Source organism: Salvelinus namaycush, chromosome 33 (assembly GCF_016432855.1).
Source record: "Salvelinus namaycush isolate Seneca chromosome 33, SaNama_1.0, whole genome shotgun sequence".
Taxonomy (NCBI): domain Eukaryota; kingdom Metazoa; phylum Chordata; class Actinopteri; order Salmoniformes; family Salmonidae; genus Salvelinus; species Salvelinus namaycush.
Window position 1 is genome coordinate 3,006,294 of NC_052339.1, and position 20,362 is coordinate 3,026,655.

At 42.2% G+C, this 20,362-nt stretch overlaps 1 pseudogene; it reads right to left on the minus strand.

The window, feature by feature from the left end:
* LOC120027638 overlaps nucleotides 1–16,368 on the minus strand; it is a 28,719-nt pseudogene extending 12,351 nt beyond the window's left edge.
* Nucleotides 16,369–20,362: the final 3,994 nt, after the last annotated feature.

A 20,362-nucleotide genomic window follows, 5' to 3' on the forward strand; every position in this document is an offset into this window, starting at 1 on the left:
GGCACTGTAAGGCAACATTTGTTTAGACAAAACCCTCAGTGGAGTTTTTTTTATTTTGTACATGGGAATTTAACCGCAAAAGTTATTTTATGTGCACTACGTCGTCATGCCTTTTAGTCAACTTTATGGAAACATCTCTGTTGGGAAAATGCACATTGTTTTCATGCAGATTTGAGAATATACACATGAAAAACTGTTGTCAATTGGATGGAATGTGGGTATAATCAAATACTTACAGATGACAGTTGTGCTACATTCATGCTATTCTTCCTGAGCTCCGATTTCAGATGACCCTCTTTGTTGGTGGCGTTGAGCACTTGTTCTAAAGGAAGAGATATCACAGCTCTACAGCAGGAACATGTTTTAACACTAATAGCTTGGCACCAAACTGGAACCAAATTGTATGTTTCCATTCTCTCTTGCAGCTCAGTTAACACTGACATAACACGTTTGGAACGCAACACCTACTATCGAGCTCCGTGATGAGTTGCCTGTTGGTGTCAAACAGACTCTTGTAGATGTCAATCGTCTGGTTTATCTGGTCCTTGTTCCTGGTCAGTTCAGACATCTGCTTCCTGTTCTCCACATCTAGTAGGGGACAGGAGAACAGTCGGGATCACCTGAGACACACTGTTCCAGGAGCCAAGAGACTGGCCTTTAAATGGACACCACACTTGCCAATCAAAAGTAGTCCAACTTTAGGATGAATCCACGTCCAAAGTCATCGGTTGTGTCGATCCAGCTATGTGCCCCCACCCAACATGAATGGAAAAGATAACCAACAAATACAACCTGGAATTTAGACTGCTCATCTTTTTCATAGATTTGGGACTGAGGCACATAGCTGGAGCTACAAAATAGATGGCCTAGGATGTGGAAAGTCATCTTAACATTAGTCTACTTTTCAGGTCTGAAACATCCGACACATTTCTACTTTGAGTGAAATGTCCCTTTAAGATGGCTGGACACTCATGATCACAGCGTGTCAACCCCTTTTTGGATGGCAAACACTCAATGTTATTCAAAAAACTAGCATTAAAATGACAAATTGACATTGATGTGATTTAACAATTAAATATATAAAACATATGATCTAACCATTGTAGAAGCGGAAGGGGAGCTCAAAACACTACCAGGGGATTTTTGGGGCCAAACCCTGGGATGACAGGTCGGAAGTGCAGGACGTACTCATTCCCATCCTGACCAGGACTGTTGTCCATGATGGACAGATTCTAGAAGGGAGAGAGACGTTTTCAAAAAAAGATATAAACAATATCTAATGCAAAATCCTGGTTGGCACGCAAAGCCTGAAGAAAAGATATTGTACAAGCACACCGCACCACCACCGCACTGACAGTGATGTGGGCCTCTCCATTAGCAAGGCTAAACTGCAGGCTCTTGGCTTTGCCCTCAAAGAGGCAGGCTTTTGTCACTGGAGACCTTGGAGCTCTTGATGGTGACCACCACCTTCCCACTCAGCTCCAGTCCCACTGGGTTATTATACACATCCTGGAGGGAAGCAACACAAAAGGAGCCTCATAAATAGACAAAGACGGAGGGGGACAAACGTCATATTAATGCCTATGATTTTGGAATGAGATGTTCGACGAGCAGGTGTCCACATACTTTTGGTAATGTATTGTATAAATCACTAGAAGCTATTTATGTCAATGACGTCAAATTGCCATGGTCAGAGGTTCTACTACCTTTATGGCCTCAGTTAGGCTTGATCACCAAAAATGATACGACACATAGTTTAACCATTAGTAGACTTCAACTCATACTTATATGGTGATGAGTGATTCATGACTTCCGCTGGCCAGAGGATCTAATCGTCTCACCATTATTTTCAGACACATGTCCTCCATCAGAGTCCGACTGGCAATGACAATGTTGTTGGAGACCACTGGGGTTGGTGGCTGAAGGTCTGGGACCAATTTGACAGGATTGTTGGGCACAACGTCTATGACATACTAGGCGAGGACAAGAAAGAGAGAGACATGATTACTTTAGTTCTACAAGTGGCCCAAAATAAAATAATAGACATCCAGCGACTCGACATGAAATACATTTGTTCTAGATAAAATAAACAGGAGACCAATTTGGAGAGTGGAGACCATATCCACGCGTTTCAGTCAAAGCCCAGTTAGGGGGTGTCTGGAAGTGGGTTTACGGCTCTAAGCCACATGGTTTAGGTTGAGCTTACCTGGTGACTGCACAGCACTTTTGTCTGGTCCACACACAGCACAAACTGGATTGTGTACTTCCCAACACGTTCTGGGATGACTTTGCCTCTGTCAGATGAACATGAATCCTTTTACATACATATCACAGGACTACCTTTGTGTCGATACAAACCGAAGAGAAGAGACACCACAAAGTGGCTAACCCCTCTGACAAGAATTTCCCAACAATCCCACGGTAAATTGGTGATCGCTAACACACTACGGCCACACTGCTTTAAGCCATTTGTATTTGCGGTGTCTCTTTTCTAAAGCCATTCAGACAGGAGACGTACCCAGCACTTGGCACAAGCTGCGCCCGAATATAAAACACTATCAGTTACCTGAAGAGAAAACGGTATTCCTTTTTGTCTTTCATGGGTTTGCTGCACCTCAGTTGGGCAGCCTTCAGAAAAGCATGTCGACCAATGAGTTGATTATTCCCATCAGATACAGAATCTTTGTCATCAATTTTTATATTTAAGTAATGTGAAAAGTTGTGTCCATGTGTGACAGAGCCAAAGTCAGTCCCTCTGGGTCTAGTTAAGGGCGTAGTTAAAAGTAGTGCACTATATAGGCAATAGGGTGCCATTTGTCCAGTAACTAACCCCTGAGGGGTGCCGTGATGTCCCTGATGGCACTCCCTTCCACAACAGCATGGAGATGTTGACAAGGCTCAGGTTCTTTATGGTGCTGCCCTCCTCAGACACCACCGACACTGAAAACACTGGACATACAGAGAACAAACAGATTATCATGTCAGCTTATACAGAGATGCCAGTGGCACACACATATCAACAGACCCACAGGTAGAGCCACAGACACGTCGATCCATAGTTACACACAGGTAAAGCCACAGACACAGACAAACGGGTAGATTTACAGATAAACAGGAGGTACAGAGTGTGCCTCCAGCAGGAAACACAGAGTTAGTGTTGTACTCCACCACCAGTTTGACAGGTTTGTTGGGATCTGGGATAATGGTGAGCTTCACAGATGGACCGTGGATGGGCTGCTTGTTTAAGGACCCTCTGAACTCCAGCGCAAACTCCCCCATGACAGAACAACAGGTCTTGAACACTGCCCTCCATTAATATATGGTTACGTGGTCATTATGGCAAGTAGTTAGGAATTATACGGTTAGGAACTCACTTGGGCCCTCGCACATGGTCCACTACAGATGACTTCACCTGAACAACAAAAGATGTCATCACAATTTCGAATCAAGAAGATAGACCACCCAATAGACTGGACTAATTTACCAAGTGTAAATATATAGTATGCAGCATCAGTATCCCCCACTGCATATCATCCCCATGTCCCACTTTACAACAGTGGTGGTGAGAGTGTCTGACCTTCAGGGCCGGATTGGAGGTCTTCCGCGCCACGACAACCCTTTGGTCGGGGGAGGGGTTCCCCCACTCGTCAAACAGCTGGAGGAGAAAGGGCATCTGGATGCCTTGCTCATTCAGCACTTGCAGGGGCTGAGTTAGAAACAAAACACATGGGCTACAGTGAGGGAGAAAGGAAAGCCATGACCAATACCTAACTATAGCGTTGTCGTCCCAAATGGCACCATTGAGGCAGCCAGAGTGTCTTGGCCCCTAACTTAATGCCCGTCCACCAGTTTGAGCTGTGCAGGGACGCCGGCCGTCACTTTGATGGTCAAGTGCTCCACAAAGTCTCTCCAGGTGAAGGAGAGCTCTCTGATGCCTGGGAACCCGGGGTTGAAGCGCACCCCCATCACCAAGACAGAGTTGGTGCTCTCCTAGTTACAACACACAGCATAATGGTCATTTTATCTTTTTTCTAAATCACAACATGGGATATTTGTCTCCAATTCTACTTTCAGAAGAAAGAAAATATCACAGTAAATGAATACGTTACAAATCCCTTCGATTTATTCAATGTACCTGCCAGGTAAACACCAGAGATGTCTTGTCGAGATCCTCTGCGTCCAGGGCGAGCGAGTCCACACAGGTCAAGGTCAGCGTCCGACTTTTATTCCCATACTGGTCCACAAGCGCTAAGTCTGGAAGAGGGAACTACCAGTTTCTCATTTGGAAGGTAATCCAAGAAGTCCTAAATGTGAATCAGGAAGGCAGTATAATGGTTAGAAGTGGACAGTAAACTGCTGCTGGTGGATCCGGACTCACAGATCTTTCCTGATAGGACCTCTGAGATCCATGGAGGGGATAAGTTAAATGGATAACAACAAAAAAAGAGAGAAAAAAAGGAGGTATTTTCAGATGACAATCGATTACTTACAGGAATATCAAATTTAGCTTCTGGTCTCCCGTGATGTTTTTGAGGGCGATTGGTTTGAGCACCAGGGTCACGGCTCCTGTGTTACTGCAGTCTACAGCCACCATGGAGGACGAACCAGGGATCCCCTGCAACTGAGACACCACAGAAAAATACATACTGCACAAATCAATTAAATTGTCAAGCCAACTCACTGACTTCCAGGACTCAAATAATACAAAATAAAAAAATTATTCCTTCTATTGGGCAACAGTCTCTTTACGTATCTAGAAGGGAAGAGTGGCTCCAGAAGGCTGACGTTTATTTACGGACAATCTATCAGCCCCAGTGGGCAACAGTCTCTTTATCCATGCATCTGGAAGGGAAGATTGGCTCCAGAAATCTGAGATTGTCTATGGAGGGCATACTATGAGGCCCATTGGGCACTGTTGGCAAGCAGTGAACTCCTCTTCACAGTGAGGAAGGAAAGGGATGGAGACCAATGGCTCCACCAGGGTAAAGACGACCGCATACTAGGGTCGGTTTACTCCTAGCAGAACTCGGTGCCTCAGCAATATTAATGCTTGTCCCACTTAAGACGCTGTAGCAACATCGACAGTATACACTTCCTTAAAATAGTCTGCTTTAATCTAAGATAATAACATTTGCAGAAAAGGTCTTAGTCACACTATTTTACATTAAGATGTTTGGTGCAGTATTTCTCAAGTGAAAGAAATGTGCATGAAAACTAGTGGTCTCTTGGTGAATGACAACACTTCCTTGAAGAATCCCGTCCATAGTTCCCACTTCTACTAGGAGTAGAACTGTTGACCAATCACCGACGCGTAGACTACGGCTACCAAACTTAGACTTGCCTCAAGAAAAACAATGTGTGTGCTTGAACACCCCGAAAAATGCACAAACTATGCACAAACTGTTGACTGGGAAGCATGCGACAGGCTTTACACCAGTGGTATTCAAAGTCGGGGAGGAACTGCAGTGGGGTCACCAAAATAAAAGTTGTTTTATTTTTTGGGAACAAAATGAGTAGATTGAATGGGACAATATACAAACGTTTGAGAAAGATAATTTGAAAAATACAATCGATTAAATGTATTTATTGGTTTTCATTTTGATGAGGTAAGTGTAATGAATTGAAGGTTATTTGTTGATTTAAAAATCAAATGTACTGATTTTAAAAAGGTATCATCTGGGGTGGGGTCACAAGAAATAAAATGCTTTTATTAAAAATATATATATTCCCATATATTCTGTTGAAAGAAATGGTTTCCCTGCTGAAAAAGTTTGAACACTGCTTTACACAGTGGCATAAAGCCCCAACGAATTGAGGCTGTTCTGAGGGCATAAGGGGGTGCAACCCAATACTAGGAAGGTGTTCCTAATGTTTTGTATACTCAGTGTATGTTTCCACACTATGAGGTTGGAATAATACTGTGAAATTGTGAAAATGATAATGCCCTTTTAGTGTAAGAGCTGTCTGAAATTTCAGCCTGTTCTGGAGACATCACAAGGCGGTAAATTACTTAAGACCAATACAATGAGAATTCCAAACCTCTGCCAATAACATCTTGTTGTCCTCTCCCCACTCCCAGACAGTCCTAGCAAAATTCTTGCTTGAGAAATTGCTCTTTGTTAAGAAGCTTTTTGTATCTTTTTGACCATTTTAATAGAAAACAATCACAGTAAGGTATTTGTTATCCAGAAATCTCTTTGCCATTCTCTTTCATGTTTTACTTTGTAAAAAGCTGTTACAGGACTGTTTTATTTACTATAACTAAATCACATTTATTTAAAGGAAAACGAAAACCTGATGTGTGCTGCAGTAGGCTTTAGAATAATGCAAAACATATCCTTGACTCTATCCAACTTGATGTGCGGGAAATAAACGATGCCAGTCAGCCTGCCCATCAAATCGAATTTCAAACATAATGAGAGCTAGCCTATAGACAAGAAAAAATGGACAACAATCTGATGAGTGACAATACTAGACAATACTACAATTGCAATTTCTTGTAATTTATAGATGCAGGGAAAGGTTCATCACTTTATCAAATCCTCCTTCAGAGTCACATGCAGGTAAAACATGTACATTTCTATATAGTATCAGAAAGAGCATATTCTGCAGTTTCTATAACACTTACCTTTGTCAAATAACTCAATTCAAGGAGGTGCAGCTCTATTTCCAAGAATATCTGTGCTGTCCATGCATTCAGCACATTACCACTCGCGCGGCCTGCATTGCTCTGGCTAGGAACATAATAAACTTACAATTTAAATATGTTAATTTATGCAATTCATCTTTTACAATTGTTCATTCACTGGTGATTTTGTTTTGGAATACAGCAAATGATCTCACCTGAGCACCTGGCTGTTATATCATCAAATCTACAAATCAAGTTGATCAAATGGATTACACTGTTTTATTGTAATGGAAACTAAAATAGGCTATAGGCGTACATTTTTTCTGGAAATTTATTTTCAAACTTTTGGACACCTACTCATTCAAGGGTTTTTATTTTTACTATTTTCTACATTGTAGAATAATAGTGAAGACCTCAAAACAATGAAACACATATTTTTGATTTTAGATTCTTCAAAGTAGCCACCCTTTGCCTTGCTGACAGCTTGCACATTCTTGGCATTCTCTCAACCAGCTTCACCTGGAATGCACAGTGTCACCAGCAAAGCACACACACACCATCACACCTCCTCCATGCTTCACAGTGGGAACTACACATGCAGAGATCATCCGTTCACCTACTCTGCATTTCACAAAGACTTGGCAGTTGGAACCAAAAATCTCAAATTTGGACTCCACCGGTCTAATATCCATTGCTCGTGTTTCTTGTTCCAAGCAAGTCTCTTCTTCTTATTGGTATCCTTTAGTAGTGGTTCCTTTGCAGTAATTCGACCATGAAGGCCTGATTCACTCAGTCTCCTCTGAACAGTTGATGTTCAGATGTGTCTGTTACTTGAACTCTGAAGTATTTATTTGGGCTGCAATCTGAGGTGCAGTTAACTGTGCTGCAGAGGATAAGTTCATTAGAGGTAACTCTGCATCTTCCTTTCCTGTGGCGGCCCTCATGAGAGCCAGTTTCATCATAACGCTTCATGGTTTTTGCGACTGACTTGAAGAAACTTTCAAAGTTCGTGACATTTTCCAGATTGACTGACCTTCATGTCTAAAAAGTAATGATGGACTGTCGTTTCTCTTTGCTTATTTGTTTTTGCCATAATATGAACTTGGTCTTTTACCAAACAGGGCCATCTCCTGTATACCACCCCTACCTTGTTACAACACAACTGATTGGCTCAAACACATTAAGGAAAGAAATTACACAAATTAACGTTTAACAAGGCACACCTGTTAATTGAAATGCATTCCAGTTGACTACCTCATGAAGCTGGTTGAGAGAATGCCAAGAGTGTGCAAAGCTGTCATCACGGCAAAGGGTGATTTGTTTAACACTTTTTTGGTAACTACATGATTCCATAGTTTTGATGTCTTCACTATTATTCTACAATGTAGAAAATAGCAATAATAAAGAAAAACCGTTGAATAACTAGGTGTTCTAAAACTTTGGACCGATTGTGTGCGCACGCACACACATACAGAGCATTCGGAAAGCTAACGTAACAAAATGTGGAAATAGTTACAGCCTTATTCTAAAATTGATTACATCTTTTTTTTTCTCATCAATCTACACACAATACCCCATAATGACAAAGCGAATAGTTTTTTCAATATTTTTAATACATTTGCAAAAATGAAGAACTGAAGTATTCAGACCCTTTACTCAGTACTTTGTTGAAACACCTTTGGCAGCGATTACAGCATTGCGTCTTCTTGGGTATGACGCTACAAGCTTGGCACACCTGTATTTGGAGAGTTTCTCCCATTCTCTGCAGATCCTCTCAAGCTCTGTCAGGTTGGATGGGGAGTGTCGCTGCACAGCTAATTTCAGGTATCTCCAGAGTTATTAGATCGGGTTCAAGTCCGGGCTCTGGCTGGGCCACTCAAGGACATTCAGAGACTTGTCCCGAAGCCACTCCTGCGTTGTCTTGGCTGTGTGCTTAGGGTCGTTGTCCTGTTGGAAGGTGAACCTTCGCCCCAGTCTGAAGTTCTGAGCGCTCTGGAGCAGGTTTTCACCAAGGATCTCTCTGTACTTTGCTCCGTTCACCTGTCCCTCGATCTTGGGTACTTGGTCACCTCCCTGACCAATGCTCTTCTCCCCCAATTGCTCAGTTTGGCTGGGCGGCCAGCTCTAGGTAGAGTCTTGGTGGTTCCAAACTTCTTCCAGTTAAGAATGATGGAGACCACTGTGTTCTTGGGGATGCTGCAGACATTGTTTTTGGTACCCTTCCCCAGATTTGCGCCTCGACACAATCCTGTCTCGGAGCTCCACGGACAATATGCTCTGACATGCACTGTCAACTGTGGGACCTTATATAGACCGGTGTGTGTGTGTGTGTGCCTTTCCAAATCATGTCCAATCAATTGAATTTACCACAGGTGGACTCCAAGTTGTAGAAACATCTCAAGGATGATCAATGGAAAGTCATATAGCAAAGGGTCTGAATGCTTATGTAAATAAGGTATTTGTTTAATTTTTTATACAATTGCAAACATTTCTAAACCTGATTTCGCTTTGCCACTATGGGGTATTGTGTGTAGATATATAAAAATCTCTCTATATATATTTTTTTAAACAAATCTCTACTTGGAATCAAAGTATCGATATAATATCATCCAAAATATTCACTTGGAACGAAACCAATCAAATAGGGTATGGACTACCTTCACTTGTCCAATAAACACTTGTTTAAGGGGGTTTTCTGCATAGAAAAGTACTTCACTAAGTGTTTTCAGGCCGCCTATGTCCAAACAGGAAAAAACTTTTACTTAAGACTAAAACAAAGAAAAGAAGAAAGATAATAGAAAAGATAATGGACCTATATATTTTTAAATAAGATTACATTTGAGAACTAGAAAATCACCAAAATAAATGCAAGGCAGTCAGGGAGAATTAAAAACATTAAAAACGCGATGCATACAGGAGTATTTTGTTCATGGCATTGGGCCCCCATTGATATTGTTTTAGTCACTCAGACAGTTCTCAGCCCCATGGCAAGATGTGCAGACTTGCAGGATATCTGCTTTAAAAAACAGCTAAATTTTGTCACTGCGGCCAACAAGAGGGCCTCAAGCTCCATTTTGCGCCAGAAAAAAACCCTGCATTTCGTTTTCCGTTGCAAATCACTAATGAATACGACCCTGGTAACACAGTGAATGGACAGTGGCCCTAAAATGCACATACTCTGGGACAATTGACACACCCTCTTGCTCAACCTTGTCGGGTTGAAATGGTATTTAGGCAGACTGCCTATTTAGTGCTTTTAGAGGAATCAAAATGTGTTTTACACTTTTGGAATTCAGTAAAAGCATTCAAATGTATGAGCATAGAACACCAAAGACAGAACACTGGATTGAACTTCAGATTTGGGAAAAATATGAACTGGAAGAAGCCAAGTTGCCAAGTTCGTGATGGGGATATAAAGTGCAGTATATATGTAATTCTTCTGCTTTGGAAGACTTGGCTATTCATACCTCCGGAGGCAGGGTGTAGTATGATCTTACCTGGCAGCGGACAATCAGTTTGGGTTGAACTGTGACGTTTCCTGCTTCGTCATGGACCTCCACATCAAAGCAAACAGAGGTTCCATTCTCCACAGTGATTGGATTCTCTTGTTTCACTTTGAGTGAATCTGGGTTACTTGTAAAACATTCACATTCATCTGACACACTACTATGGAATGTCCTTCACATGTACACAATATATACAGTGCTGCTTGTAAAACACTGTTTAAGCTACACATGTTTTTATGAGGCCTAAAGGCTGGCTGATGTTTTTTTCTATCCCATGTCACCCTAAATAGCCCGCCAGCCACAGCTGGACAGCATCAGCAACACCAGGGGAATCATTTACTTAAAATCCCTTATCAGGATCTACTGTACCCACAACACCCATTAAATAGGATTTTTCTTATTATAGCAGAGCAGCAGTACGGCAATGTGGTGCCGTAAATCAGTAGTTATTATTTAATATATCGTTTTTTTTTTTTTTTTTTTTTTTTTAAAGCAAAAAGGTAAATTCATGGTTTACCAAGTAAACATGTGTTTTCCTCTGAATACACAGGTGGACATAAGAGTATAAAACATTATTTTACTTTGTGACTTCTTCAACGTAAATCAAACACTTCACCAGGGAGAAGGCTGATCTTCCGAGTCTGCAAGTCCTGTTTGAGGCCAGGCAGGACCACTTTCATGTCGTGTGTCTGCCGAGACGATATTATCAAACATTAGCCGAGGACGTAATTTGAGAGAGCTTTCAGTTGTCTGTCTCGTTGCGGTTCATCTGGACAGAGTTAAAGTGAGAGCCCTGCAGCCTTGGAAACCAGTGTCTCTGACCTTGCTGTGGTAGTTTGTGCACTGCACCCCTGGCTCTGACGCCCTGGATGGTGAAAGTGGTCCCACTAGTGGCCACCCCCTCATAACTCAATTCCAGGGAACTGAAACACAGTAACAACCACCAGCTAAACAAGGAGGGGCTGAAATTGTCTGGCACCATGAATAACCTGAGACTCGGCTGAGCCCTGCAGGGAAGAGATAACCGATTTCTTCCGGCTAGATGTCAAGATCAAGCTTCTTGGTCGCAACAGAGACATTCAATCCCCTCCTGGGTCAAGATCCCTGTTGCCTAAATAGTTTAGTGCATAAAAAAAGCACCCTTTGTGTGCATGTTCGCCAAAACGGTATGGTACAGAAACTGCATGACTATGAACATCTGGATACCAACCAACCCTAGTAACCATTTCAACTATTTTTGTGTGTAACCTACCTGCATTCCAGAAAGGGCTTGAGGTTGGGGGGAGGACAAGCAGGGTGACCGTTTTCATCCACCAGCTCCAGTGGGATTTTAAAAGGCACCCCCACATAGAGAGGTGTGTTCACAATACCCACCACAAACCTATCTGCACTGCCCTGTGGGAGAGGAGAGACAGCGAGACAGGGAGAAAAGAGATGGGTCTTTAGGCGATCAATTTGATTGTTACCGGAGAGGGCCAAAGCGTTTCATGTATTTCAGTCTGACTTCACAAAGATGGTTACCGGCAATGTTTCCTCCGATTTTTTCCGGCACCTAGCTAATTTCAGGTTGTGAGCAGAAACTATATAATTTTGCGAGCATTCCTGCACACGTTAACTGTGAACACGGAGGCTGTACCCACTTTTAAAAAAGGTTGAACTCAAGCATTTTCATCTCCATATCAAATCATTTCTGGGTAACAATTAAGTACCTTACTCCAAGTTCAAAAATAGCTTCTTAGCAAAGAGCAATTTCTCAAGCAGCAATTTTGCTAGGATTGTTGGAATGGCATGAGTGGGGAGGGGAAAACTGAATATGATCTGTTATCAATTCACTGCATGGTGATGTTACCATGGAAGGCCAAAATTCCCTCCCAACAAAACAAGCTGAAATGTCAAGCAATCTTTTTCAACAGCACTTACACTAAAAAAGGGCATTATCAGAATTTTCAAAATATTATTCCAACCTCAGTGTGGAAATATACACTGCTCAAAAAAATAAAGGGAACACTTAAACAACACAATGTAACTCCAAGTCAATCACACTTCTGTGAAATCAAACTGTCCACTTAGGAAGCAACACTGATTGACAATAAATTTCACATGCTGTTGTGCAAATGGAATAGACAAAAGGTGGAAATTATAGGCAATTAGTAAGACACCCCCAAAAAAGGAATGGTTCTGCAGGTGGTGACCACACACCACTTCTCAGTTCCTATGCTTCCTGGCTGATGTTTTGGTCACTTTTGAATGCTGGCGGTGCTTTCACTCTAGTGGTAGCATGAGACGGAGTCTACAACCCACACAAGTGGCTCAGGTAGTGCAGTTCATCCAGGATGGCACATCAATGCGAGCTGTGGCAAAAAGGTTTGTTGTGTCTGTCAGCGTAGTGTCCAGAGCATGGAGGCGCTACCAGGAGACAGGCCAGTACATCAGGAGACGTGGCGGAGGCCGTAGGAGGGCAACAACCCAGCAGCAGGACCGCTACCGCCGCCTTTGTGCAAGGAGGTGCACTGCCAGAGCCCTGCAAAATGACCTCCAGCAGGCCACAAATGTGCATGTGTCAGCATATGGTCTCACAAGGGGTCTGAGGATCTCATCTCGGTACCTAATGGCAGTCAGGCTACCTCTGGCGAGCACATGGAGGGCTGTGCGGCCCCACAAAGAAATGCCACCCCACACCATGACTGACCCACCGCCAAACCGGTCATGCTGGAGGATGTTGCAGGCAGCAGAACGTTCTCCACGGCGTCTCCAGACTCTGTCACGTCTGTCACATGTGCTCATGTGCTCAGTGTGAACCTGCTTTCATCTGTGAAGAGCACAGGGCGCCAGTGGCGAATTTGCCAATCTTGGTGCTCTCTGGCAAATGCCAAACGTCCTGCACGGTGTTGGGCTGTAAGCACAACCCCCACCTGTGGACGTCGGGCCCTCATACCACCCTCATGGAGTCTGTTTCTGACCGTTTGAGCAGACACATGCACATTTGTGGCCTGCTGGAGGTCATTTTGCAGGGCTCTGGCAGTGCTCCACCTGCTCCTCCTGCTCAAAGGCGGAGGTAGCGGTCCTGCTGCTGGGTTGTTGCCCTCCTACGGCCTCCTCCACGTCTCCTGATGTACTGGCCTGTCTCCTGGTAGCGCCTCCATGCTCTGGACACTACGCTGACAGACACAGCAAACCTTTTTGCCACAGCTCGCATTGATGTGCCATCCTGGATGAACTGCACTACCTGAGCCACTTGTGTGGGTTGTAGACTCCGTCTCATGCTACCACTAGAGTGAAAGCACCGCCAGCATTCAAAAGTGACCAAAACATCAGCCAGGAAGCATAGGAACTGAGAAGTGGTGTGTGGTCACCACCTGCAGAACCATTCCTTTTTTGGGGGTGTCTTACTAATTGCCTATAATTTCCACCTTTTGTCTATTCCATTTGCACAACAGCATGTGAAATTTATTGTCAATCAGTGTTGCTTCCTAAGTGGACAGTTTGATTTCACAGAAGTGTGATTGACTTGGAGTTACATTGTGTTGTTTAAGTGTTCCCTTTATTTTTTTGAGCAGTGTATATTAAACACAGGAAATCATGTTTTTGAATGCACTGGGCTTTAAATTAGTTTCAGACAGCAGCCAATAGGCTATTGTGGCTTTTTGACCATGATGTAGGCCTAACAAAACCAATGGGGCAAATGCCATAACATTTCCACATACAGTAGATATATATTTTCACATGGATATTTGTGGGCTCCCGAGTGGCGCAGCGGTCTAAGGCACTGCATCTCAGTGCTAGAGGTGTCACTACAGACCCTGGTTTGATCCCGGGCTGTATCACAACTGGCAGTGATCGGGAGTCCCATAGGGCAGTGTACAAATGGCCCAGCTTCGTCTGGGTTAGGGGAGGGTTTGGACTAGTTAAATAAAGATGAAAATAAAGATAAAAATATAGCTGTTGACTACAATAGCCAATATGTGGTGTTCAATGTAGGCATACATTCAATGATACTTTAAAAAAAAACATCATGCATGGCTTGTCACTGATGTTTTACTCAAGCTCAAATCACTATATAAAAATAAGCAATGATCTATAACACAATTGGCCAAATAGGTCGGAAAATTGAATTGGGTTATGATGCAAGAAACCACTTTACAAAATAAAAATGGTTATTATTACTACCATTCAGAGAATCGTACAAAAATGTATGCTACCCTCTGCCAATTGGCTTATTTGCATTTTCAGTCTCAAAATATCACACTGCCCCTTTAAGACAAAAAATCTATTTTCCTGACTCGCTTTCAAAGACAGTTAGATATGTACACGTTTTGTGCTCTTGTAAGGAAGCAAATCACTCCCCCATTGCTGACCAAAATTCGCTATAACCAGGGGAGTAACGCACTAACCAGCAAAGAAAATCAACAAACGTGCATACCGGCTCTGCGATCTCAAATGCGCATCTAGGCTAGTCTCCGACCGCTCTTGGTGGAAAAAACGTTTGGGCTGTGAAATAGAAAAAGGCTACTCAGATGCACTCCTCAGGCTCAACAAAATCACCAACTCAGTCTTGAAGTTAGATTGGGTTTGCTGCATTGATTCAATCTGTTTAAAGCCAGGAAAGATACATTTTTGTGAAGTTCAATCTCATGCCTATCTGCAGAGGCTGGTAATTCTTCTGCACGGGACTGCTTCAGGAGCTGCGAGGCCGAGCACACAGTTTACAGGGAACATTGGTTACCAGTGATGGAGAGTCCAGTGTATGGTTGGGCAGCTGTTTCCCAGCCCAGACAGTAGCGTTGCGCTCGTTGAGTACTGTGTTCAGTTGCAGGGTATACTTCCCCAACTTGTTTAGGTTCCCTACACAGGGAGAACAACACTGTTTAACCACCAGAGAGTCAGACATTATGACAAACATTGCATCATTAGCTAGTAACAAAAACGTGCATATTAAAAACATAGAGATGCTTAAAACAGAACGTTTATTAACACTTCAAACACAGCGACCAAACAGTTCTGTTGCCCTTTTTCAATCAATCTTTCCTCGTTTTCTTGCATCCTCATCTCCTTCTCAAAACAGAGAAGAAGGTCTGAACTTTATCCTCCAATGTGGTAGAGAAGGAGCCTCAGAGAGGATGCGAGGAATCATAGAAAGACAAATTACCGTCTAAGTAAGAGGAAGAGAGGATGCTCACGTATTGGCCGGCTTTGTACGTTCTACCGTCCCACTCGATGGAGGAGAAGGTAGCCCAGGGAGATTGCATCTTCTTGGTGACAACATCCGTTCGTGTGATGGTGCTCTTGAAGCCTCTGAACGTCACTTGCTTGTCCCACTTTTCGTGGCAGGTCTTCAGCCACTGGTGAAACTCCTTCTGGATTTTAACTCTTTGTTCCTGGGAGGGAAAATGACATGCATCAGTAACAGTCATTTTTATTCCACATCATGGTGGTAATTCATCAACTGTTAACATCACACAACTGTCTAATAAGAGTCTAAGTGTCCCAGCTGGGAGGCTAAAATTTGCTTTAATATTTTCTTCCACCCAAGAGGAATGGGGTTCGCTTGTGACAGACCATAAACATCACAGACACAGGGAAGCTACCTGGCCATTCACGATGCGGGTGAAGCAGGTCTCATTCTTAACACCAGTCAAACCTGACATACGACGGACACAGAAAATTCAAACGTTACTTTAATAAAACAAGAAGGGAATACATTACTGAAGAAAAATGCATTATTGAAAGTGTATTTGGAATTCTTTACACGGATACAGTTGTGTATGGGATGAGATGTCCATTCCAGAACCACTCAAATATGGGCCTCTTTCCCCAGGCCTGGTTTTGGTCCTCATCATCCTCTTCCGCAGCTGGTGAAAATAAAAGAGGGAACAGAATGAAATCAAAGATGAGATTACATGAGCTTTACAATAAAACATACATTTCAGATGCTACATCATATCATTTATACTCAGTACTCTAGGTTATGACACTTACATGATATTACATGGCCTACTGTGATTTAAAAACTTGATCTTGACCAATGTGTCCAAACACACGTGTCTATGTAGGGAATAGGGTACCATTTGGGATGCAAATTAGATTACCTGGTATGGCACTGGGGTCTTCAGGGTAGGTTTCCCTGTCATAGAGGAAGGGGTAGTACCTCAGGACCCCCTCCACTGTTCCATCAGCGTCTGCGTAGACCCTGAACTCAAATGTGTCAGCTGGTGCGTTGATGTAGCGTGTCTGCATGTCGTTGTCGATCTCTGCATGTCGTTGTCGATCTCTTCACCATGCGAGGGATCTTGGGGAACTTCTCCAGTAGAAATCTAAAACGGCAGATAAAGAGATGAGGATCAATAATATCACAAAAGACTAGAGTTAGAAAATAGGCATCTTCAAAGACTGTATAGATGCTCTTGAATGACTATTGTCTGTAGCACTTGTCTGGAGTACCATAAAATAAATTAACACATAATTACATGCAGGGCCTAAAATTTACTTTTTGGTCCTCCAGGCAGTGTTGCAGGTAAATTACACCAACAAAACACACAAAAAACAGATGAGCATGCTTTTTAATGTTTCTAAAACAATAACTGTTTCATTTCATTTTTTATTTAACCAAAATATCACAGATGTGAAGAAGAAAAAAAAGTTCACCTGCGCCTTTAAGGGCAGGAGGTTACAGTGGTAAGGTGACTGACTGAGTCATGTTTGTGCCTGTGAGATTGAGTCGGATACCCAATTCACATCATGGTGCATTTCATTACGCCATCTTCACTGAGTTTTGCACAGCAACTGAACATGTAGCGTTTGTCTCGCATTTATTTTGGGAGATTACAAAATATGACCTTTTCATTCGAGACATGACAAATATATTGTTTCAGGTGTTAATAAAACATGTTTTGTTTAGTTACTTTTTCCTCAACTTGTTTCTCTTTATTATAGGTCAAGCTAGCTTGCACTGCAGAGCAGCTAGCTAGCTAAAAGCTAGGCTAAAGATTCCATTGTAGCTAGTGACCTCCACCTAACAATTATCAAAAACAACAAATACCACTTAGGCTTCTACCTTCAGTTTATACATATTATACACATTTTACAGACACAATCTATTTTACAATAGTTATATTTTGTTTGTTTTTAGTCCTTCCTCTATTTCTGATGTCTATTCTATTTGTAACTGCTATTTCACAACATTTCTGAACCTATATACATTTTACAGACCCCGTATGTTTTACATTGGTTCTTGTTATTAGTCCCACCCTTCAGCTCCATTCAACCCCTCCCATCTATCTCTTAACACCATCCATTTTGGATTTCAATTTGCCATATATTTTTCAACTGTGCTGTGATGCTTCACAAAAGTACTGAACCTTTCTATTGTCATAGCTTCTACAGATTGTAAATGAAAGATAACATTTTTTGCTAAAATAATTATTATATTATTGATTGATTGACTATGAATGTTCAAATCACCCAGTATTGCTATCTGCAGCGTTAGTTCTAGGCAAATGTTGCAATTCTTCAGCCATTCCTGGACCTGTGACCAAAAACGAGCTACATATGGACAGTACCAAATGACTATCTAACTATCTAATGACTTTGCCTCCTCACAGCAACATCTGCAGAGCTGGGAAGATTATATATAAATAAATAAAATAAATATGGGGGATACATTCTATTAGTTGCAAGAATTTTGTATTTTCTGGTGGATTAAACTGAAATTGCAACCAACTTTCTAAGGCTTGTTTAAAAAATAACAATATTTTGGAGATGAGCAGTTGTAATGTGAATAAAGGGAAAAAAGGCCATTCTTGAACATGTGGTGAGACATTCCTACCAATTTACTAGAGAACCATTTCGGATTTAAGTATAACTTTTGTATGACTGATGCCTTTAGTGAGAGGTCTAATACTTTAATATTTAATCATTTCTGCCCTCCGAATTCATATTCATTATATAAATAGGCCCGTTGAATTTTGTCTGGCTAGCCATTCCAAATAAAATTGAATATTATATATTTTTTGTTCATATAATATAAAAAGCAGGTCACTAGGTCATAATATAATTGGCTTAACAGCCAATGTGTATTATTTAACATTAGTATTAAAATAGTACTCAATTATAGGAATGGGTAATCGTTTACAAGTTTCTAGCTATGCCATAAAGCCATCACCGAAAACCACATTTTCTTCTTCTTCTCTGTTTTGATAACTTCCTGTTCTTTGACGGATTCTGGCTGGACTGAAGACGCAAAGTTTGAAAAATGTAAAAGTATGCTGTGTCCGCCTCGCCACGGAGCCTTCAACGGCAACAGGGTGTTACCTTTTCACTCCGTTGTGGATGTCTCTATTGAAATACATGACATCCGGCGCAACGTAACAGAGTGGTTATATGTAATGTGAACGAGGCTTGACAACTAGCCACGTTGTCTTCCCTTCCCTAACAGTTGAAACTCAAACATTGAAAAGTAACATAGCTTGCAAAAATATTGTAAATTGCCAAGAAACAGGGACAAAGTAATACAAAGGTATCACTTTCATTTCAAGTAAATTAGACCATATTTTATGCCTGCGCTTCTAAAAAAAGAATATTTCACTCAGCTCTTCACGTGCGCACAGTCCCCAGCCAGACAGGGTTCAAGCGCGAGATGGGATAGGCTATAGTAGGAGTCGTAGTTTTGACTTTGTGCGATTAAATTACCAACCATGAAACAAAAAACGGCAGAAATCGTTGAAAATAGCTACTGCAGAATTTATGTTGCTATAAATGTGATCATACTTGACTATATTTTATTCACAAATACGAGTGAAACTTCTCACACTCTGAAGCCCTAATCGCCCGCCAACGTGACTGGGCAAAAATACATTTTACCCGCCAATGCCAAAATCTACCCGCATTTGGCAGGTGTTAATTTTAGGCACTGATTACATGGCTACTTGATCAAAATTGTCACTTTTGTGCAACTGATCGTCCACCTGAATGTCAATGTTGGAGACACAATCAGAGTTATGGTAGGAGGCTTTCATGTCGTTCCCATTTAGGCCGTGAATGTAATAGTGCTCCAAGTGGCTGAAACAAAGCAGATTGAAACCAATGAAGATGTAGAAATTTAAAAGAACAACTTAAGAGGACAACAATTCAATCAGATTGGAGGGTTAGGGTATATGGACAGCGGAGTCAATCACCACCTTCCGGAGACACCTGAAACCCCACCTCTTTAAGGAATACCTAGGATAGGATAAAGTAATCCTTCTGACCCCCCCCCCCCCCCCCTTAAAAGATTTAGATGCACTATTGTAAAGTGGCTGTTCCACTGGATGTCATAAGGTGAATGCACCAATTTGTAAGTCGCTCTGGATAAGAGCGTCTGCTAAATGACTTAAATGTAAATGTAAATATGGGATCAGGCAGTGCAGGGTGATTACTCATTCCGGGGTTCTCACCCTAGGTACAGATCTAGAATCAGATTCGCCTACCATAATACTAACCTTAACCATTGGAGGAAAATGCTAAATTGAGCCAAGATCAGCAGCTAGAAGCAACTTCACCCTACTCTGAGCTGACTCACGCCACTTCTCTGGTCCACAGGTGGAAGTCCTGCTTGAGGAAGGTGATGTGTTCAGGCTGGAGCCCTGTCACCACCACGGCTGTGAAGCTCTCCTTTCCCACCTCCTCAGCAATCAGCCCGTGGAGAAAGCACTCCTTGTCATCTCTCACGTGGGACGAGTCACCCATCTGCATGGGGAAAGAGTTAACATGGATGTCATTACACAGAAGATGGTCACTGTGGGAAGGATAGTAGTACAGCAGTTGGACCTAACACAGACAGGTTTATACTTCAAAGAATGGATGGATTGAGATAACCTTAGTTTTGTTGATTACATAAGTCAACATTTTGGGTGATCTGTGGGTAATCCCTTACCTTCCTGTTTCTGATGAAACCACTGTAAATATTCTCATTGTTCCGCTCCTTCCTCTCAAACTCTTCATTTGAAATGACGAATTCATGGACATCTGGGGAGCTCGCTGGTTTGGTGATAATCTTTAACAAAGACATATCAAGGCACATCGTGCTTCACAGTCCATTAGGGGAATATGGCCAAGAATTAAACACTTACCCGGGTTGACTGTACAATGTAGAACATTGCTTGTTTCCCTTTTACACCAAAATATGATATATCACTGTTGAGACTACGAGGGACTGGATCAGGGCGAACATACCCAGCGTGATCACTAGTGAGAC